Raw genomic sequence first — 24,531 nt, forward strand, 5'->3', positions numbered from 1 at the left:
TCTGAGACCTAAGTCAAAACAAAGCAAAATAATCAAGAAATAGAGAAGGGAAACTTAACAGTATGAAATTCTACTGGAAGGCTATTTGTAATCCATGTGTGTTTGTGTGTGTGGTGAGCGCGCATGTGCGTGTGCATGTGTGTTTTCGTAGCTTTTCATCGGTGTATGTATGGAGATTGTTGTGAGTTCATTTTTTCCCTGTTTAATATTACACGGGGGAAAAACCCAAATGCTCCACAATCATAAACATATAAACATATAAACATATAAACATATAAACATATAAACATATAAACATATAAACATATAAACATATAAACATATAAACATATAAACATATAAACATATAAACATATAAACATATAAACAAATAAACATATAAACACATAAACACATAAACACATAAACACATAAACACACAAACACACAAACACACAAACACACAAACACACAAACACATAAACACATAAACATAAACACATATAAACATAGACACATAAACATATAAACATGCATGCATTCATGCATACATACTGTTGTGATTCCGTTTGAGGCTCCTCAGGGAACGGCTGAACCTCTGCTGGCTCCATGCTCAGAGGGGGAGGATGAGGAGCAGGTGGAGGAGGAGGAGGCCCAGGCAGAAGGGGAGGAGGAATATCAGGCCGAGGGAGAGGGAGAACAGCCAGAATCCCCCGGGGTGGAGCTCTCCCCAGCAAGCAGCCTGGAGTCCTTAGATGAAAATGCACAAGCCATCATCGATCTCAGGCAGAGAAGAGCAGCACAACGAAGGGGACAATTAGCCAGGTATTTCCAGCCCTAAATAGGCAACAGCTGGGTTTGGGTGTGGTTCTCCCCAGAAAGGCTGAAAAGGCAGACCCACCCTTCCTGTATTGTGGAGTATTATCTTTGGGAGTCCTGGGACCTGGCTGTGATCTTTGGCGTTTCTGACTCTGGCTTGTGGCCCTGAAGGCTGAAACCTTGGGGGGAAAGACGTGGGTCTTATTCTCTACAGTGGTGTGTGTGCCAGCAAGAAGTCTGCTGTATTGTCTGGCCGTCATGACTCTGCTGTGAAGCCTCAAAGCCTGTCTGCTGGGAAGAACAGGTTTTTCTCTGTGTTTGTTTTTCCAACTATAAAGTGCCTTTGCTTTTACCAGCGTGTCTGGCTGCTTTTTTCAGTTGGTGTTGAAGTCTGGGGGCACCCAGAATACATACATGCATTCATTCATGCGTACATACATGCATGCATTCATGCGTACAAAGGCTGCCCCAAATTCTGGATTAAGCTAGAATTTAATAGAGCAAGATTTCATCTTTTTTCCACCTCATTTTCACTCTGGACTCATGGAAATAACACATGCTTTCTTACAACACTGTCACACTGCAGCCTCAGGGCAACACAATGCTCATGGACAATGGGAGAGCAAGGGCCGTGACAAGTTCCTATTGATGTACCCTACCACAGAGGTGCAGCCAAAGATTCTAGCAATTTTGTGACAGATCAGGCAGCACACTTGCCCTCATGCTGGAATAAATGACCTGTCTGTTCTGTTTTTTTCCAAAAGGCATGTAAACTCAAGTTGACAAGGCAGGATTATATTGTTACTCAATGTAACCCAGCCAGATCCATGCAAGTTATTAGGACCAGACAGAGCTGCCACTATCTGTCACCTCAAACAAGGTTCCAGGTAAATCCAGGCATTCTTGTTCAAAAAGGGTGGCTGACTTTATTTATTAAAATGTGTTTTCAAAAGCTTGTTTCTGAAGTGTAGGATCAAAGCAAAATGAATTTAAAAACATTCATTTTTTAGAATAGGTACAGTATAAAACATCAAACCTACATATTTTGACCAACACTGAAGACACATCCATATCTATCTGTATCTTTCTGTCTTTCTGTCTTTCTGTCTTTCTGTCTTTCTGTCTTTCTGTCTGTCTGTCTTTATTTATTTATTTATTTCTACCTACCTACCTACCTACCTACCTATATACCTACATACCTAAATACCTCCCTCCCTCCCTACCTCAGTAGTGGGTTCTAAAATCCCTTACTACCAGTTCATGCATGCACTCACAATGCTTCTGCAGATGCATAGAAGTTTCTGCACATGTACAGAAGCATTCCGGGTGGGTGGACAGAGCCCCTTGTTGCTGGCACTACCAGTTCTTACAACCGTGAGCAACCCACCACTGATCTACCTATTTATCTATCTACTATCTATCTATCTTAAGGTGACCATACATCATGCTTTTTGCGGGACAGTCCCGCTTTTTAATATCTATCCATCCATCCATCCACCCACCCACCCACCCACCCACCCACCTACCTACCTACCTACCTACCTACCTAAATCCAGATCCCTAGATATCACTGAAGGAATTGCTGATGCACTTGAAAATTGGGATTCCATGGTAGCGTGCCTTCTGTCCCCTGTCCTATTGCTCTCCTATATCTCCTATACCTTTCTTCTATTCCTATATCTCTTCTTCTATTCTTTCATTGATATGTTCTATTACTATATCTTCTTTTCTATTATTTCTTAGATATATTTTACTATGAGTATCTCCTCTATACCCTTCATCATGTATTTTACTATGTGTGTATATATATACCCACTAAAACCCTCATTGTGTATTGGACAAAATAAATAAATAAATAAATAAATAAATTAAATAAATAAATAAATAAATAAGTCCAAAAATCTTAAAGTTGTTAAGTTTGGAGACCCCTTCTCTACTCCATCATACTAACCAAACGGTTCTCTCTAACAAAAACACAAGAGTTACACTGCATGCAATGAAACTCTTCTGCTTCCTTTCCTTAGACATTGATGTTGAAAACCATATTGACTCCTTCACTGACTAGCAGTTGTGGGTGGCCTTATCTTTCACCTCAGTGATGATCACGAAATAAGAGCACAAAAAGTACATACAGAAAGCATCAGGGAATGCATACAAACCCCAGTAAGAGCTCCAATAAGCAACTCCATTTTCCAAAATGGTAGAAGTTAGCATAGCAGATTTTTGGTGGGCAGGGAATATTCAGCACCTGAACAGAAAACCCCCTATCTTGCTTCCCGTTTTGGAAATCACATAAAATACGGTACATGTTTGTGAGATTTCTTTTCTTTTTTTTAAAGTAGGATTACAAAATTCTCAGTTGGAAGACCAACTTTCAATTCCCAAATACATCAATGCTATCAGGATCATGCTAGAAAGAAGCAATATTCCAGATTATCATTTGTGGGGTAGGGGAAGTTTGTGTTTCTTTAAGCAAAAGGAAATTGGTTTTGAGAATAGAGTAGAGTAGAGTAGAGTAGAGTAAAACAGAACAGAATAGAATTCTTTATTGGCCAAGTATGATTGGACACACAAGGAATTTGTCTTCGGTGCACATGCTCTCAGTGTACATAAAAGAAAAGTTTGTCAAGAATCATGAGGTACAACATTAAACCAAGATGATTAAGGGATTGGAAACCAAGACTTACGAAGAGAGACTGAGGGAACTGGGCATGGATAGCCTAGAGAAAAGGAGGGCCAGAGCAGACATGATAGCAGTCTACAAGTATATGAGGGGATGTCACAGAGAGGAGGGGATCACTTTATTCTTCAGGGCACCAGAGGGCCGGACGAGGAACAACGGCTGGAAGCTGACCAAGGAGAGATTCAACATGGAGATAAGGAGGAACTTCCTGATGGTCAGAGCGATCAACCAATGGAACAACCTACCAGTGGACGTTGTGAACTCCAACACTCTGGACATTTTTAAGAGAAGATTGAACTGCCACTTGACTGGTGTACTATAGGGTTCCTGCTTGGGCAGGGGGTTGAACTCGATGGCCTTCATGGTCCCTTTCAACTCTAACAACAAACAAACAAACAAACAAACAAACAAACAAACAAACAAGTAAATGACAGTCCAAGTACAAATAAGTAATCAAATCATGTTAGGAACCAGTCAATATAAATCTTAAGGATACAAGCAATAGTGTTACAGTCATTAGTGGGAGGAGATGGCTGATGGGAATGATGAGAAAATTAATAGCAGTACAGACTTAATAAATAGTTTGACAGTGTTGTGGGAATTATTTATTTAGCAGAATGATGGCATTCAGGGGGGAAAACTGTTCTTGTGTCTAGTTGTTCTGGTGTACAATGCTCTATGGTGTCATTTTGAGGGTAGAGTTGAAGCAGTTTGTGTCCAGGATGTGAGGTGTCAGTAAATATTTTCACAGCCCTCTTTTTGGTAGCAATTGTTTTTCCATTATCTTGTTTTGGTTCTACCTTCAGACAACTCACAGCCCTTATTCTGTCATTGCATAAAGAAACCTGTGAGTGGATACTATGTTATGTATGTGATCCTGAGGTACCACCAGCAGTTCATTGCTAGCATTGAGGGGATATTTTTTTCCCCAGCTTCTGTATCAGATGAACAAGCTTCTTCCAGGTAAACAGCAAGTGCAGAAGAAAGTGTTTAATTGTAGCTTAATTACAATCACTTACCAGAGTAGTTTTATTTAAATGCGGTGTAATTATAGTGAGACCTTGATTTAATCACACCTTATCTAACATGGTTACGGCTGATGTTTTCTGATTCCCTCATCCAACTCCTCCATTTAGCCAATGCAATCCTGTCTCAGAAGTTGAAAAAAGAATCAAAACAAAAGTAGAAGAGAAAAAGAGGAGAAAGCTATAGCTTGTATCATGTTTTTCAAAAAGTTTTTTTTATTTTTAAGTCCATATATAAGTCCATTTACCTTCAGATATTATAATATTACAATAAATACATGGTTATACCTTTTAATCAATCATTCATAAATTCTTTATATATGTGACATTTTATTCCAGATATATTTTACTTAAATGGTAATGCTTCAAAAAGAGAAAAAAAGAATGAAAGAAAACTTAAAAAAGTATAAATCCAATTTGATCCTCCGGGATTTCTACCAATTAATTTCAAAAAGTTTTCCCCCTCAAATTGACTTCTATTAGCTCATTTTATCAAGATAGTCATTTTTTCTCTTGTCTTTTAATTTTAAGCCATATTGCTTCTTCACCTTTCTTGATCTTCTTGTCATTCATTTTTTCTCTCTCTGTTTTGTCATAACCAAATGCCCCATAGGAAACAATAATTTGTCTAATTTTCTTGAAATATCGCTATGCTTCTCATATTAGTCTTCATTATCTTATTGATGTTATCGAGTCTACGGAGAGGGGCGGCATACAAATCTAATAAATAATAATAATAAGTTATTCAAGTAATTTAAATCTAATTTTTTTCATACCTTTTGTAAGCTTACACTCTCAAACTCATCATCATCAATATGGACACGATCATTTTAGTATCATTTTCTTTTATCATCGTAAACCTCAGTGGAATCATTATACGTTTCAATACATCAGCATAGTCATTAATCAATATTTGATTATCAATATTATTTTCCTTTTGATCATCATGTTCATCAGTCTTCTTTTCTTCTTGTTATCTTCTCCTTTTTTCTACATGTGCTTCATTCTTTCCTTTCTCACATACTTCAATTCCAAAAGATCTTCTGAGATCATTAAGAAGTTTTTTTAAAAAAAAATCAAGAAAATCTTCATAATCAATTTCCTCCTTGACTTTAAAATCACAGTTTTCAGATGTTTTTTTTAAGGTTTTTAATTTTGGCAGAAACAGTCCGATTTTAATTTCCATTCGGAGGTGTCACCAATCCTTAATAGTCCTTTGTCTCCATGCCTCAAAGTCACAAATTACTAAGTTTTCACAATCTGTCCAGCTGCTAACAAAAATGTATTCCACAGCCTTTTATAATTTGTAAATTTTCTTTTTGATAGTTAAAAATCCAAATCCTTCTGTTCCTATTGTTGTTGTTATCTATTCAAGTTCATTCTTATCCAAAACAGCCCAACCATTTTCTTTCAAACAATAACAAACTTAAATCTGTTTTTAAATTTCCTCCACTTTCAGGCTTTCAAATCTTTCAAGGTCAGAAGCTGGGCAAGTGTCCATAAAGATAATCAACCTTTGCAGTAATCCCTCCGACCACCAGATGGTATTCTCTGTTCTGACCTCCCAGCTCTGCCGTTTCTGTTTTAATTTTTCTGTTGTTGTTGTTGTTGTTGTTGTTGTTGTTGTTGTTTTAATTCAAGTCCCTTCCTCTCCGGCAGCCCCTCAAATATTAGAACACTGCTATCATGTCTCCCCTAGTCCTTTCTTTACTAGACAAGCTAGAACATTACAGAAAAATTCTGGAGTCAGAATGTGGCAGTGTGAATATATGGAGGTAGATATTGGAAATAAATCAAACAATGATTTGGAAGACAGCAAGTATCATGAATAGATGTTTCAGGGAGAAGGGTCTTTCTATATAAAAAGATACACTGAGAAAGTGGATAAGGCTACTGCTTACAAAGCAGTAAGCAAGACTGTGCAAGTCATGCTGTTGATGAATGAATGGCATAAATAAATATAGACGATGATTCCTCAACTCCTTCTGCTATCCATGAAAATTTAACATGGACACTCACACACCATTTTCAAAGGTCTGGTCTTAAAAAGTAAACTGAGCAACCCACAGGCTTAAGTTTAATTGTGCTGTTAAACTTTTAAGAGATATTAGCTGGGGCAGAGAACAACCATTTATCAAGACGCTTTCAAGCTCTCCAGACCTAATGAATGTACTTTAGATGGCTCAGCAGGGAATGACGTATATTGCTTTTTATAGAAGAGGAAGCCTGTTGCAAGATGCTAAGGTTAACTTGATCTTTAAGGTACTGTTTGTTTGTATAAAAGAGAGAGATTGTTTTGTTTTGATAATGTTTTCTTTAAAAAGGGGGGAACATTCACACAAGCCCAAAAGACTTGGAAGGAAAGGCCAATAGACAGACTGAATGCAAATACATAATCTTAGAAAATGTACAGTTCTCAAAATTAGACCATACATGAAAATGGGAAGAGGAAAAACAGTTCAACAGAAATATGGGTGTTCAAGTTATTCAAAATATTAAAATGCTGTGTGGTCACTGCAATGAAAAAATAAGTATACTGTCCACCATACGTTTGCATGTGCACTGAGGAAGCCTATCTCTGTCTGTCTATCTATCTATCATCTCTTTGTCTGTCTGTCTGTCCATTCATCTGCCTGCCCATCCATCCATCCATCCATCCATCCATCCATCCGTCCATCCATTCGTCCATCCATTCGTCCATCCATCCTCTTTCTATCATCATCTAGCTACCTAGCCATCTAGTTCTTTCTTTCTTTCTTTCTTTCTTTCTTTCCCCCATCCCTCCCTCCCTTCCTTCCTCCGTCCCTTCCTCCCCACCCTCTCTATTTCTCTGTTTCTTCTTTCTTTCTGTCTTCATAATCATCTAGCTTCCTAGCTATTTAGTTCAGGTCAGCCTGCCTGCCTGCCTCCCTACCTATTTATCTACATCTATCTGCCTCCCTGCCTGCCTGTCTCATTTCTACACCCCTCCACCTCACCTAAGTGACTGCAGGCCATTCACAATAAAAGTGGTATAAAAGCATAAGTGAAAACAAAGAGAGTTGAGAATTCAGTTAAGGTTAAAAATATGAAAAATAAGAGCCGGGGTGGCACAGCAGGTAGAGTGCTGTACTGCAGGCCACTGAAGCTGACTGTAGATCTGTAGGTCAGCTGTTTAAATCTCATCACCGGCTCAAGGTTGACTCAGCCTTCCATCCTTCCGAGGTGGGTAAAATGAGGACCCGGACTGTGGGGGCAATAGGCTGGCTCTGTTAAAAAGTGCTAATGCTAATGTGTTGTAAGCCGCCCTGAGTCTAAGGAGAAGGGCAGCATAAAAATCAAACAAACAAACAAACAAATAAATAAATAAATAAATAAATAAATAAATAAATACACTATGTAAAATTTGCATGACAACAAAAGACCTTTTGCTGATGAAGAGTGGAGAATTTCCGCATCCTTCGAACCTCACTCAGAAAGAAGACAACTCTTCCTTGGGTGAAAGCAAGCCAGCAGCTGACTTTTCCATGGCTTATAGTTTTTTCTCTGCATGGTTGCTCCACAGATACCCTGTGTCAGATTTAATGGGGCTGCTGTTCAGTTGGTTAGTTGTCTAAAAGCGAGGAAACATCCCCTGGGGACAGGTGGGTTATCAGCTTATCTCACAAAGCAGCCTTGTCAAGCAACCGCTGCCAAGGCGATTTGAGAAATCTATATTTTAGGTGTTACCTTAAGCTCGAAACTTTGTCTTAAAACTTCATATATCTTTCCAAGCAGCAGAGAGCCAGCCCGAATAAGATCAGATAGCAGAAAAAGGGATTCACTCGAGGGTATGAGCTGCCATTTTAAATTGCAACGGGAATGGGGGTGGAATAGTGCCCCTTGGTTAAAAAACATAGCTCTAAGATTGACAGGACAGATGCAGTCACCATCTTGATGTCACCAATATTGTAGGTCACTTTTTCTTAAGCATACAGGATTCAATTTCAGTGGTACCTCTACCTAAGGATGCCTCTACTTACGGACTTTTCTAGATAAGAACCAGATGTTCAAGATTTTTTTGCCTCTTCACAAGAACCATTTTCCACTTACAAACCCGAGCCTCCAAAACTGTAACTGGAAAAGGTGGGGAGAAGCCTCTGTGGGGCCTCTCTAGGAATCTCCTGGGAGGAAACAGGGCTGGAAAAGGCAGGGTGAAGCCTCCATGTGGCCTCTCTAGGAATCTCCTGGGAGGAAACAGGGCCTCCAGCCTCCCTGTGGTTTCCCCAATCGCACACATTATTTGCTTTTACATTGATTCCTATGGTAGAAATTGCTTCTTCTTAAAAACCTTTCTACTTAAGAACCTGGTCACAGAATGAATTAAGTTCGTAAATAGAGGTACCACTGTACTTCTCACTTGGGGCTCATAAAATCCCCTGCGTGGGAACTGAATTCAGGTGGCAAACAATGTACTCCTCCCCACTATTCTTGATCCTAAAGAAAGAACCCCACAAAGCAGCTCATTTGACAATGTTCAGCTTTTATGAAAAGCACTCAACTCCGAACAAACAATCTGAAAGAATTGTTCATGTTTTTAAAAACCTTAGAACACATGGTCATTTTCAATAATGAAGCTGGTAGCAAGATGTTTGTGAATGTAGCTGTTGGAAAAAGATCTATTATACTCAAAATGATGTGGTAGTTGACTTTATTAAGATCTAAAATCCATCCAGCAGTATTTTGTTAGAAATATACTAGATATAAAAATATACTAGATAAGGGTGAATGCATTGCTTAATTCTTGGTGAGTCTTTGACTTACGATCACAACTGGGCCAAAATTTTCTGTTGCTAGGTGAGACATTTGTTAAGGAAATTTTGCCCCATTTGACAATCTTTCTTGTTACCAGCATGTGCAGGTGTGGGAAAGGAGTCCTGCACATAGTTTTCTGAAAATTAGCTTGATATTCTCAATATCCGGAAAACTGATGGGAAATCACTTATGTGTTTGTCTTCCACTGAACCCTATCTTTCATATAATCACCAAACCGAGCTTAAAATAGAGCCGGAAAAATCCTCATGCATTTTTTACTACCAATTTTCATAGAATTGAGTGAAAAAGTGAATTTGTTTTAAAAATGGTTCCAAAGAAGAAGAAAGTTTTGGGAAAAGCCTTTTGTGCCGAGTGTGACATTCTTATAGTTTCCCCAAATCATTCTTCGAATATCTGCAACTAACCAGGGCTCACTTGCTTCCATTAAATTCTGATAGAGCATCTCAGGAAAGACTTTTCCCGTAATGATTCTCTTACACAATTAATAGGTGATTCCTTCTTGTTCAGGTCCAACATTAGAAATGTTTTTCTCAGTCAGATAAAACTCCACGCAAATGGGTAAATCATGCAGATTACATTTATTATCTCCATATCCTAATCTTACTAAGAGATGAAATTCCTCAGATTTTATGTCCATAATCTGTCTCATTACACGTAGGTGAAAAGATAGTAATTTCTCCTATATGCAAGCTATTGCATGGTCCTTTGTAAGACTTTGAAATGGTTGTTGGAGAGCATGGGTGTTGTGGTTGGCTCTGGCCCTGCTCCTGCCCCAGGGAATGGGAAGGTGGATGCAGGGGAAACTTCAACATGTCACAGGCCTGTGTTATTGCCGACAGAATAAGTTCAGAGTTTAGTTTCCTCGGACGAAGAAGAAGGTGGGAGTGACTTGGCAGAGGAGGGCTTGGCACATAGCCAAGGCAGTCAATCTTCCTTATCTTCTATTGCTTCAGATGGTGACATGTTGGACCCACGCAAGCGCAGAATTATGCATAGAAGAGACCAAGTAGGAACATATTACAGGAAATAAGGGAGGCCACTTGTGTTTGGGTGGGGCTCCAGTAATTAGAGCTGCTGCTATAAATAGCAGCATGTGGGTTTGGCCATTGTGGAAGAATATGTGATCGCAGTTCGTCAGGGATCTTGTGTGCTGGACTTTGTTGCTTTTTCACGCCTTTGAAACCAAAGCAGAGCAACGCGTGTGTGTGTCTCACTTCGTTGGAAGAAGAAGGGGTGTGAAGTTTCTTCACAGCTGCTGGCTAAGTACTTAATGACTGCTTAAGGGAAATTGTACAGACTATCTGGTTGTTTTGGGAAGAGTGCTCTTTGCAATACAAAAAGAGTGCTTAGTTTATGTTCTGTCTGGGTTCCCCCAGACGTCAACACCAACTAAAAAGAGTATCCAGACACGCTGGTAAAAAGCAAAGTCATTTTATATCTTTGAAAACAAACACAGATAACAAACACTGTTCTTACAAACTGGAATGCTATGAAGCTTCACAGAAGAGTCACGACGGCCAGACAATACAACAGGCTTCTTGCTGGCACACACACCACTGTAGATAATAAAACCCACGCCTCCCCCAAGGTTTCAGCCTTCGAGGCCACAAGCCAGAATCAGAGACGCCAAGGATCGAAGCAAGGTCACAGGACTCCCAAAAGATAACTCTCCACAATACAGGAAGGGCGAGCCTGCCTTTTCAACCTTTCTGAGGAGAACCACACCCAAACCCAACTGTTGCCTATTAGGGATGGAAATACCTGGCTAATTGTCCCCTTCTTTGTGCTGCCCTTCTCTGCCTCATATCTATGATGGCTTGTGCGTTCTCATCCAATGACTCCAGGCTACTCGCTGGGGAGAGCTCCCCCCCGGGGGTCTCAGGCTGTTCTCCCTCCTCCTCATCCTGACATTCCTCTTCCCCGTCTGCCTGGTCCTCCTCCTGTTCCTCGTCCTCCCCCTCTGAGCATGGAGCCGGCAGAGTTCCAGCCGTTCCCTGAGGAGCCTCAGACTGAATCACAACAGTTTATTTTGACTTTTGTGATAAAGAATATTGTTTTGAATTTTCAAACGTGTGTGTGTGTGAAATTTGTATCCTTGAATTTTTGGGAGGCTCCTATCAGAGAGCCCGGCAGAACAATGGGTATAGCCAGGTATAGCGTAGGTATAGCTTGATGGCCAACAAGAACATGCAGATGGAGTCATATGTCATGGACTATATTACCCAGAGTGCAATTTCCAGCTACATTCCCCAATGCAATCTCTTAAAGAAACAGCTCATAGTCATAAACTGAGCTAAATATCCCTTCAGTCAAGTGCTTCTCAATTATTTTCTGTTATTCCCCCTCCTTGTAAGAAGTAAACATTTCGCACCCCTGCAACTCTCCTCTGGGATGATTGTGTACAATATTCAGAATGTTTTAGCTGAAAAAAAATCAGGCGGCTTATCAGCATGATCGGGGTGTAAAGTGCTTAACTGACACCTTAATTTATTTGACTTCATGCTGTCTGCTGCCAACATTTTTAGACACAGTAAACATACTGGTCTTTCCTCATCTCACACCGTAATCACAATGAAGCCAAGTGCTACATACACTTCATCATATTTCCTCATCTTAGCTCTTGGGAGACTTACGTTTGTCTCATTCTCTCCTGTTTCTCTCCTCCTTTCTTTTCATCCCTGTTAAATATTTTCCCAGCACACAGCACAAAAAGCACGGCAAAAAAAAGCATGTTCGCTGGGGTCGCGTGCCCCCCTCTGCCATTACTACATGCTCCCCCCGGGGGACCCACCCCACTATGTGAGAAGCACCGCTTTAGTCTGTCAGCACACGTCCCTTAAGAAATTGTTGGAGAACTTGTCCCAAAGGTGTTTTTTTCAAAAGGCAATTGGAAAAGCACCTTTGGGATAACCATGGCCTGAATGACTGAGAATCTCCATAGCCAAGTTGGAGAAGGGGGGATTTGGAGAAATCAATTACCCAATTTCTCTGGAGTTTATAGTGCTCTCTGATCTTGCAGATGTTTTGTTGCCCACTACGAAACATCATCAGTGCTCCACAGTTCAAACCATAGCTACATATATTCTCTTTGCTCAGAACCTATGGTACCTTCTCTGCGTACAAATGTGGTGAAGAGTTTCAGAAGCTTATTTAGCATTCTAGCTTGAAGAAAAATACAAGTGTCACTTGTATTATTCCTTTGATGTTACTGTGTTTTATATACAGCATAACCCTGTAGGGTATTAATAATGAAAGCTTTGCCGTTCAGGTGAAACCTGACTTTTTTCCCCTCCTCTCCTGCTCTCAAGATGTTTTCATATTTCCTTGAATTGGGATCTGAAAAATCCAGGTTTCAAAAGCGTTTACATCATGCTAGGGCTACTACGCTTCTATTAAAGTAAGGCTATTTGTTTCCCCACCCTTGAAAGATGATTATTAGATTCACAAGTAGGAGAAAGCCAAGAAGAACACTCTGCAACCTTTGTGGTAATGCTTCAGGTGCTTAGAAAAATAATAATACAGTTGGAGAAATAAGAACGGCTCTTTCTCCCTTTGCCTGAAGTGTGTTTAATCACATTCTCAGCTTGTGGCGCTTAGAAATCCCCTGGTGACTCATTTCCAACCTTGTCTGAGATGGCCATTTGGCACCTATTGGATTTTTCCACTATCAATCACCCTAAATCCTAGAAGCAAGTGGAAGCCTTCACAGCTCCTTTCCTATTTAATTTGGTGTTAGAAACAATTAAAGAGAGGTCTACATAATGTCTTTCCAGACTGTATGGGAATTTGGGTCCCTTTGAAACAGCTGTACGGGAGGCTAGGCGAATAAGGGCTGTGCTAAGTGTTTTGTTTTGTTCCGATGAAATGATTGATTAAATACATCCCTTTAAGATAATGCCTCTCCCAAAGGAAGAAGAGAAATGGACAGCATTGTATCTTCAGCTTCCTTTGAAGGCTCAGTTGTACGAAACAATGTTGCTACTAGAGTTACTGGTCTTTTCTTTCATCTTCTAAAATTCCCATCTTGAACATAGTGCAGAAATCAGAAATGGTGCAAACTGAAAAATAGTGACAGCGCTTAGACTTTTATACTGCTTCATGGTGCTTTGAGGCACGCTCGGAACAGTTTACAAATGACCGGTATCTTGCCTCCAACAATCTGGGTCCTTATTTTACTGACCTCAGGATGGTTGATAAAATGGAAGGATGGAAAGCTCAGTCAATGTTGAGCAAATCATAGAAACATAGAAGACTGAGGGCAGAAAAAGACCTCATGGTCCATCTAGTCTGCCCTTATACTATTTCCTGTGTTTTATCTTAGGATGGATATATGTTTATCCCAGGCATGTTTAAATTCAGTTACTGTGGATTTACCAACCATGTCTGCTGGAAGTTTGTTCCAAGCATCTACTACTCTTTCAGTAAAATAATATTTTCTCATGTTGCTTTTGATCTTTCCCCCAACTAACTTCAGATTGTGTCCCCTTGTTCTTGTGTTCACTTTCCTATTAAAAACACTTCCCTCCTGAACCTTATTTAACCCTTTGACATATTTAAATGTTTCAATCATATCCCCCCTTTTCCTTCTGTCCTCCAGACTATACAGATTGAGTTCATTAAGTCTTTCCTGATAAGTTTTATGCTTAGGACCTTCCATCATTCTTGTAGCCCATCTTTGGACCGGTTCAATTTTGTCAATATCTTTTTGTAGGTGAGGTCTCCAGAACTGAACACAGTATTCCAAATGTGGTCTCACCAGCGCTCTATATAAGAGGATCACAATCTCCCTCTTCCTGCTTGTTATACCTCTAGCTATGCAGCCAAGCATCCTACTTGCTTTTCCTACTGCCTGACCACACTGCTCACCCATTTTGAGACTGTCAGAAATCACTACCCCTAAATCCTTCTCTTCTGAAGTTTTTGCTAACACAGAACTGCCAATGCAATACTCAGATTGAGGATTCCTTTTCTCCAAGTGCATTATTTTACATTTGGAAACATTAAACTGCAGTTTCCATTGCTTTGACCATTTATCTAGTAAAGCTAAATCATTTACCATATTACAGACCCCTCCAGGAATATCAACCCTATTGCACACTTTAGAGTCATCGGCAAATAGGCAAACCTTCCCTACCAGACCTTCCCCTATGTCACTCACAAACATATTAAAAAGAATAGGACCCAGTACAGACCCTTGTGGCACACTGCTTGTAACCTGTCTCTGCTCAGAATACTCACCATTAACAATAACTCTCTGATGTCTATGCTTCAGCCAGCTTGAAATCCACTGAACTATCCAGGGATTAAGTCCAATCTTCACTAATTTATCTATCAGCTCTTTATGTGGAACCATATCAAAGGCTTTGCTGAAGTCCAGATAGGCAATATCCATGGCACCACCTTGATCCAACACCTTTGTGACATAGTCAAAGAAATCAATGAGATTAGTCTGACATGATTTGCCTTCAGTAAAGCCATGCTGATTTGGGTCCAATAAGTTATTGTTTTTTAGGTACTGATTTATCCTCTTTTTGAGTAGAGTCTCCATCATTTTAACTATAACTGATGTCAATCTAACTGGCCTGTAGTTACCAGCTTCTTCTCTACTGCCCTTCTTGTGGATAGGCACAACACTGGCCATTCTCCAATCCTCAGGAACATCTCCTGTTAACAGGGATTGGTTAAACAAATCAGTCAGGGGGGTAGCAATGACAGATCTGAGTTCTTTGTTCGGGTCGTATGTGACCCGAAGCCAAGTTTGAGTCCCTGTAAAAAATTTTCCCTGCATATCTGAAACTTGAAATTTCATGACTATTTATCATTTCAGGGGTTCTCTCTATGAGAATTTTTTTGGGGGGGTGGGGGGCTTAGTTTTTGCTGGGCAAAAAAAGTTACAAATCTTATGTTCCCGGGTCACCCTGACCCGGACCGAAAACTCTTCATTTGCAGTGCTTATGTTTGGTCTTTTTGAAAGCTTTTTTCACTTGGAAAGTAGTCTGAACATTTCTGCACACAATGATATGAAAATTGAAATGAAAAAAGTAAATCTTATTGGTTTATTTTGCGGATATAATGCACGCCCCCCCCGTTTTTGTGAAAATTTTTTCAATTTATGGATAGTTTTGCTTGCAAAATGCATTCTATTTTACTAAAGTTGGTGTGAGATTGGTAGCTTGAACATTTCTGAATATAAGAAAAATATAAAGGAACTGAAAAAAATGATTCTTATTGGTTTTTTAACATCAGAAATAAGGCCTCCCCCCCCCCGTTGGCTGCTTGCAACCATTTTCACTTTTTATTTTTTTATGCTCCAAATCCGAAATATTCTTTAAAATCTTAGGCATTCATTTACTCAATTTAACAATGCTGATCATCAAAAAATATTTTTGGGGTGGTGGCTAATTGTTTTCTGGGCAAAAAAAAATCATAACTTTGAATCTGTTTCTGTTCGTATGTGACCGGACCAAAAATAATTTTTTTAGGTACTTGAATTTGATCTTTTTGAAAACTTTTTCAACTGGAAAACTAGTTTGAACATTTATGAACATAATGATATGAAAATTGAACTGGAAAAATTGAGACTTATATTTTTATTTTGATCAAAAAGCCCCTCCCCCCATCCTTTTTTAATTTCGTGTCAATTTTTATTTTTTAAGGCTACAAATCCCTAAGGAATTTTCCCCCAAAAGGTTTGATATACTAAATTGAACATTTCTGAATATAAGAAAAATATAAATGAACTGAAAAAAATGGTTCTTATTGGTTTATTTTTGCCACAAAAGGGCCACCCCCCCCTCGGCCTTGCTGTGTGCCATTATTGTCACTGTTTATACATATTTGTCTAGAAATATTTGGAATATCCTTTTGAAAATCAACCACATTGTAGCCAGAGAACTAATTTTATGAAACAAATCCATTTTACTAAAAAAAAGTATGTAAGTTTGAAATTAACAGCATAATTTTTATATAAATTGAAATAATTGAGGCATACTTTATGTGCAAAATAAACCAATATGCATCAATTTTTCCAGTTCAATTTTCATATCATTATGTTCAGAAATGTTCAAGCTACCAATCCCACACCAACTTTAGTAAAATAGAATGTATTTTGCTAGCAAAACTATCCATAAAGTGAAGACTATTTAAAAAAAACGGGGGGGGGGCGTGCATTTCATCAACAAAATAAACCAATATGCATCAATTTTTCCAGTTCAATTTTCATATCATTATGTTCAGAAATGTTCAAGCTACCAATCCCATAGCAACTTTAGTAAAATAGAATGCATTTTGCAAGCAAAACTATCCATAAATTGAAAAAAATTTCACAAAAACAGGGGGGGCGTGCATTATATCCGCAAAATAAACCAATAAGATTTACTTTTTTCATTTCAATTTTCATATCATTGTGTGCAGAAATGTTCAGACTACTTTCCAAGTGAAAAAAGCTTTCAAAAAGACCAAACATAAGCACTGCAAATGAAGAGTTTTCGGTCCGGGTCAGGGTGACCCGGGAACATAAGATTTGTTATTTTTCTTAAACAGAACAGCAGGGTTAAGAACTCTGGGGTGGGTACCATCTGGACCCATTGCCTTATTTATCTTTAATCTTTCAAGTTCTTCTAAGACATCGGCTTCTAAGATCACTGGAGCTGAATCCGTACAGCTGGAAGCAATGCTATATCCCTCTATAGTATTATTTTGTAAGGTGTCTTTTGAGAAAACTGAACAGAAGTAGCTATTGAAATGGTCAGCGATCTCCTTATTCCCATCAATGCATGTATTATTCCCGGTACTAAGCTTCGTGATGCTGCAGTTTTTCTTCTTCCTATCACTAATATATCTGAAGAAGGAACGAACTCCTGGGTATGGGCAGAGTTAGCCTGCCATGTCACATTCTAATCACTGCACCACCACACTCCCTCCTTTAGTCCCTGTTTGTTTGTTTGTTTGTTTGTTTGTTTGTTTGTTTGGTTGGTTGGTTGGTTGGTTGGTTGGTTGGTTGTTTGTTTGGTTGGTTGGTTGGTTGGTTGGTTGTCAAACACGTATAGGATAGTAGTTTGTATAAACATAACACAACTAAAAAGTAATGATAAAAAGAAGGACAGTAGGACAGGGATGGTAGGCACAATGGTGCACTTATGCATGTCCCTTACAAACCTCTTTGAAATGGGGAGAGGTCAACTGTAGGCAATCTAAGGTTAAAGTTTTTGGGGTTTGGGATGAAACCACAGAGTCAGACACTGCATTCCAGGCATTATCACTCCATTGCTGAAATCGTATTTTCTCCAGTCGATTTTAGAGTGGTTTACATTTAGTTTAAATCTATTACGTGCCTGTGTATTGCTGCGCTTGAAGGTCAAGTAGTCATTAACAGGAAGGACATTTTGGTATATGATTTTGTGAATTATAGTGAACTACAATGTGAACTTCAATGTGAATATAGTTAGTCATACATATAATCCATGTAGTAGATGTAATACATGTGCATGATGGTTATTCATCTGCAGGAAGATGAGTAACCATCTTTCCAGCTCCTCCCTTCTGAACATCAGATGAATTCTTGCTGTTGACTAATTATCCTCATCTGATCTGCTTTTGAGTGACATATCAATTAGATGGAGGCAAACTGATTTTGTAAAGCAGTTCAATAGGAACAAAGGACTTCTGCCCTCAAAAGGGATGTGATCAAAATGTTCAAACTCAACGAAAGTCCCAACGGTGCTTTTTCAAGAGGCAACTGGACTTTCTGGTTTTTCTTTTGAAGACGTTTCACTTCTCATTCAAGAAGCTTCTTCAGCTCTGCCTTGATGGTGAGGAATGGAAGGATTTATACCCCTTGCAGACAGCTGGTCATTTGCATTCCATTCCCCACCATTCAGTCAGAGCCAAAGAAGCTTCTTGGATGAGAAGGGAAATGTCTCAAAGAAAAACCAGAAAGTCCAGTTGCCTCTTGAAAAAGCAGCTTTGGGCCAATCATGACCTGGATGACTGAAAATCTCCATAGACATAAACAAAAGTTCATATATGAAAATATTCCATAGCTGCAAGCTGCTAATTGCTATAGCTCATTTGAAATCTTTGACTTTTTCACCGTTAAAACCACATGTAGCAAGAAGTGAGCTCTTAGTCAGTGTTAAGATAGTTATTGTTAGGGTAGTTGGCCAACTGCATTATAAATCCTCATATTAATAATTCCCAGAGTTGACTATTAAATCATTAACCACATTTATAGTTCAGATTGGCTGGAGTTTCAGAAGATGCTAACTCAACATTATGGGGTGCTTTTTTTTCTGACGCATGAACTCTTCCGTGGAGTTTATAATTCGAGTTTATATTTTGAACACAAACTCTTTTTCCACTGTAAGAGGTGGAATTCAGCAGGTTTTGATCAGTTCTGGAGAATTGATAGTGAAAATTTTGAGTGGTTTGGAGAATCAGTAAATACCACCTCTGATTGTCCCCACCCCCATCTATTCTCTGCCTCGCTTAGCAACAAAAAATGTGGGTTCAGTTGTGGTTGTAAATCAAGGACTACTTGTAGAAGAGGTTCAAAAAGTTTTATGAGAGCTTATGGTGTTACGATATTGGAGTTATGAGAAAGAAATGTTATAAGACGCAGAAAGGTACAACTTGAGGCCCATCACACCATGGTAATTTTTTTTCCTTAGGAAAAAAAGAAAAGAAAACACTGAACTAAAATGGTTGTGAAAACGTTGTTCTGTAGTTACCATAGTGATGATAGTCCCGTGAATTAAAACAAGGGGAAAAACATGTCCTGGTAGAGAATCCACATTGCCACTCCTGATGTTGAGAAACTAGTTAATGCTTTCCCCATCCAGATGATTTCAGGAGTTGAATGCCAACATTTAATTGGTGCTTTCTGTTTTATCCAAGGGAAGAAAATTAAAAAAATAAAAATAAAAATCAGGAATTCTGGAGATCAATGCAAGCAGCTCAAACCCTCCCTCTGTTTGTTTTCCAGCTGCCATACATCTGCTCAAGTCAGTTTGTTTTATTAATGCTTACTTGGCCTAAAGCTATCAGAGAGATTATAAAAGATGCTGTATTCATGCAGCACTGACACAAATATTTTTTTTTCTCCTGTAAAAAAGAAAATTAATGATTGAACATAAGATTAAAACCAGAACTTTGTAGCCTTTCTCTGCCTCTCCTTCTCACCATATTACTCTAAATCTTCTAAATCACACATATTATTAGTATTATTTTCAATCTTCTTCAGAGGCTGGAATACAAAAGATTTGTGCTTCTGCTTAGGTTAGGATTATCCGACAGAGGTTTCGGGAAAGTGATATTAGAAACCATCAAATTCAGGGCAGGATAGTCTTGCATAGAATAGGATAGGATAGGATAGGATAGGATAGGATATAATGGAATAGAATAGAATAGAATAGAATAGAACAGAACAGAATAGAACAGAATTCTTTATTGGCCAAGTGTGATGGACACACAAGGAATTTGCCTTTGGTGTAGATGCTCTCAGTGTACAAAAAAGAAAATATAGATTTGTCAAGAATCATGAGGTACAACACTTAATGATTGTCATAGGGGTCAAATAAGCAATGGTAAAACAATCAATATTATTAAAAATCTTAAGGATACAAGCAACAAGTTACAGTCATAAGTGAGATACAGTCACTTTGCTGTACTTTTTAAAATCTTCCGTAAAACTTTGATCCTTCATCAACTCATGATTCTTTTTATCTACTATAATTTAGGTTTACCGCATAAAACCATGGCTCAAAACTGCCTACTAAGTTAAAACTAGTGGGGAAAACTAGTGGGCTAGAAGACAATCACTTAGGCTTCTCAGTCCTCCATCTTTCCCTGGCATGTTTTCCATTTGCTTCGTCATGGTAACATTTTGTCACTTTCTTTTAAAAGTCTGATTTAAATCAGCCTGGATCAGTTATGAACATTGTGGCTAGCAATTGCTTTGGGGACTCTTAACAATGAGTTATACCTATTCTTTGAAGTTGGTAAAGGAGAAAGAGGAGAAAAAATGAAAATCCAAAAAAAAAAAAAAAAGGGTAGTCCAGCAGTTGTAGAAAACAGAATCAGGAGACACATTTAATTTATGCTTTGTTAAAAATGCTGTCACTATGCAGAATCAGCTAGGATCCTGATGGGGAGCCATATCCGAGGGCATGTGAGGTGTTGCCCTGTCAGCTCCAACATGCATGCATGCACTGGCCAGCGGATTTTCGGCCTCCTGGAGAGGGGAGACCGTTTTTGCCCTCCCCAGGCTTCAGAAAAGCCTCCTCCAAAAGCTGTGTGCTTGTGCTGAGTGGCGGAGTGCAGAGCCCGGCTGCCCCACCAGAGGGACAAAGCGAGGCAATGTCAGCCATTTCCTGGCACCAGGGCCGAAAGGATCCAGCGGAGCATCTATGAAGGTAGACCAAAGGTAAAGGGCTGGGACATCAACGGGGCTAGAGTCGGTCTGCGACAGAGTGACAGGCAAACTCCATTTTGGCTGAAACAATGGGTGTTCATTGAAGTCCAGGTTTTGCGGGGAGCTCGATAAAAATGGTCTTCCAGGTTGGCATGGCGGTGCAGAGCAGGAGAAAAGGGCTCTGTCTGATTTTCTACGTCTGGAGGTCATTAGAGGCAAAGCGAAGTCCTGGAGGGGCAAGTATCACAGAGGGGATACCTCAGCGGCGATGGGGAAAGGAGCGGTCCCCTGTTGTAACAAGAGGAACCCCTCAATTCTGGTGTAGGAGAAAATGGCTGTCATGGTCAGGTCCAGAAGCGTGGTGGCCTGATTCATGAAGGAGAAGAAGGAGCAGCGACGAGAATCGGTGGAGAGTGAGAACGAAGAATTAACCAGGTTGAGTTGTTATACCTGCAAGATTCAAAGCTGACAGGCAAGTGACCTTCTAATATGAGAGCAGCGGCAATTGAGCAGTGTAAGCAAGAGATGGTAAAGAAGGAGTTGGCAATCGTAGAGGAAGGAGAGAAGAACCAGAGCGGTGGCTAATCTGGGGAATTTGACATTAGAGCTGACAGTCGAAAGTGAACTGATTGATACTTAGATGGGTAACTTTGCTTGTGGCTGTGAGTTGATCTGGAAAAAGTATTTGCACAGAGGCACCATTGGACCATGTTTGGGAGTAAAGACTAAAATGATAGTGACTGTGATTGTGAAAAATAGACAGAAGTAGACATCTTGGACTTTGGACGATGGACTTGAACACAGAGACTTCACAGAGGCGAGGATGAGAAGCAGGAGAAAAGCCCCTTGTGCTTGGTTTGTGTTTTGAAATGCACTCATGAAAGCAACAGCAATGGTGAAGGTGGATAAGAAAAAGATGGGTGCACAAGGGAAGCCCAGTGGGAGGGTGAGAAACACCTGAGCTGGCTGGTAGCTCTCGCCATTCCCCCTGCAGCTGCCGCTGTTTTTCTGGGTGGCAGGACTGCACAGGAGGAACACTGAGAGCCAGCTCAGGTGCACAGGGCAGCATTTGCTGGCTGGGTGACCACCTACCCTGCCCTCTGCACTTTCCTCCACTTGGCTTTGCTGGTGGCTGGCAGCAGGCATGGCGGGGGTCAAGCGGGGATGCCATGCCATTTGCGGTTGACTTTGTACCTCTGAACTTTTTATCAAGCAAATTCTGAATGGTGCACTTGTGCAGTGCGGCATGTGGGTGGGGGGATTGTGCAAGCAAGTGGGGGGCATGTTGTATTATGGGTACTGGCACATGCGTGTGTGATAGTGCATGTGCACTTGGGGTGGGCAGCAGGCAGGACGGGGTGGAACACAGTTCCACCAGGGGAAATGTATTTATTGATTGGATTTGTATGCTGCCCCTCTCTGATGACTCGTGGCGGCTCACAACATAAATGAAGCTGTGTGCCCAGTTCCAGCTGACCATCCCACCCGCCCGTCCTCCTCCTCCTCCTCAGAAAGCGGCAGGGAGACCATCACCAGCAGGAGTTGCAGGGGTCCCATTTCCTCCCCCATCCTTTCTCAACGTTTGATTGGCACCTGTTCGCCTAGCTACCCAGCATGAGGTGGGGGGGCAACCCAGGAAGGAGAGCGCTGGAAAAACGAAGCAAATTGTCTCTCCAGCAAACGACACTGATAAGGTTGTAAGTCAAGGACTTAACAGTTTACTTGAGCAATGATGATCGTTCAAGCCACTCCCACCTAGTCACATGGCTGGCAAGCCACTCCTACCCAGTCACATGACCATCAAGCACACCCACAAAATAAGCCACGCCCACAGTGTGACAGTAAAAAAATTGGCTGCCCATTACTGTGTGCGCTGCCATTTTTGGCATGCAGCAATTAAAAGGTTAGCCATCACTGAACTAGAACATTTATTACTATTGAATTCCAAGAAGGGGATGGGTACAAACTACCTGATTCCTGCCCTGTTCATTGAACTCCTGCTTCTCCTTCTCCTCTTTCTCTTTCCCCTTCCACTTTCCCTTCTCCTCCTTCTTCTTTTAATCAACATATCCATCAAATACATGACTCTGGGTAGTTTACAATAATTAAAAGCAAATGAAAAAACAGAATACAATATATAAAATAAAAAGCATATAAAAATATCTGCAGCCAATGATAGACAGACAGACAGGATCATTCAGCACTATTGTTTATAATGATATTTGCAAAATATCAATATAACACAATATAATTATTTTGCACTGTAGGAAACGGAATACATCACTGAGTATTCAAAAGCACAGACCTAATTTCTGCTCATCATTCCCCATCCAGAATGTATTATACTCTTGGCTATCATCTGAAGTTATTTCTCTTTCATCCAAAAAATCGTTTTGAATGCTAGACCATTTATAAAACTAAAGAACAGTATTAAAAATTTAAGAATAGGAGCCCCAGCACAATTGGAGTGAAAACAAGTAAAACTCCAGCATAAAAACACAGCCCACAGATGATTATTAGATGGTACAGTTTATTCAGAAGCACAGACGAGGGACTTATGGAAACATCAATTTCTCCGTATTTCTTTTATATCAACAGCCCTAGGCATAGATGGCTATGTCCCTTAGGTGGTCGGATTTTTTTTCCCCGCTGGTGATTTTCTTTTCAAAATCCAACAAATCTAAAGCTTTATTAAATAACTGCTTCATAGAAACTATCTGCTGTGAGCTCCATCTAAGCATGGGGAAGGGCATCCGGACATTAAATGCTTAGCTCCATTCAGTCACCCTGATTCCACCCCAATGCAAGATATTATAGGTTCATTAAGTGGGGGGGGAATAACTGCTTCATAATGGGCTTGGCTGCCCAGCAAATTGGACATTTTTCTACTGGGGTGGAGCAGGATACAAATATATCTTAGAACAGTGAAGGCGAACCTATGGCGCAGGTGCCACGGATGGAACGCGGAGCCATATATGCTGGCACATGAGCCATTTCGCTTGCTCACCTCTAACATGCATTTGTGTGCCAGCCAGCTAATTTTTGGCTCATGCAGAGGCTCTGGGTGGGTGTTTTTGGCTTCCAGAGAGCCTCTGAGAGGATGGGGGAGTGCGTTTTTACCCTCCTCCCAGCTCCAGGAAGCCTTTGGAGCCTGGGGAGGATGAAACATGAGCCTACCGGGCCCACCAGAAGTTGGAAAACAGGCCGGTTCCAGCCTCCATAGGGCCTCTGGGGGCTTGGAGAAGCTGTTTTTGCCCTGCCTGGGAGCCAGCAGATATGGCTCCGTGTGCCACCTGTGGCACCTGTGTGTGGGCACCCACGGAAGCGCAACAGTGTGTGCGCATGCTCTTTTGGCACCTGAGAGAGAAAAAAATCACCATCACTGCCTTAGAATATCTTTTTTTCCCCCTGCCTTATCCCCATGGTGTTGCCTTCTGGTTTGCCCTTAGCCCAAAAGGATGAAGTCATAAGTCATATGTAGCCTTATGATATTAAAATAATATTTTCCCCTTACTTTAAGCATTACAGCTTTAAACTACTTTATTCTGATGTGGAAACTGGGCAGAATTCAAGCCAGTTTTGAAATTCCTGTCTGGATTTCAACCCTTTCCTTGTGCATCAACCACAGACATGGCTGGAGGCTCTGTCTGGTCTGTGATTTATAGATTCCCCATCTTTTTTAAACCTTTCCTGGACTGGTTTTTTAAAAATAACAGAAAAAGCACTATTTTATGGGATTTATTTTTTTTAAAAAAAATGATTTTTAAGGAAAGAACATAAATAAAAGTGTTATGGAATGTTTTTTTCCTCCCTTGAGCTAG

The sequence above is a fragment of the Erythrolamprus reginae genome, chromosome 10 (genome assembly GCF_031021105.1).
Source record: "Erythrolamprus reginae isolate rEryReg1 chromosome 10, rEryReg1.hap1, whole genome shotgun sequence".
NCBI classification, from domain to species: domain Eukaryota; kingdom Metazoa; phylum Chordata; class Lepidosauria; order Squamata; family Dipsadidae; genus Erythrolamprus; species Erythrolamprus reginae.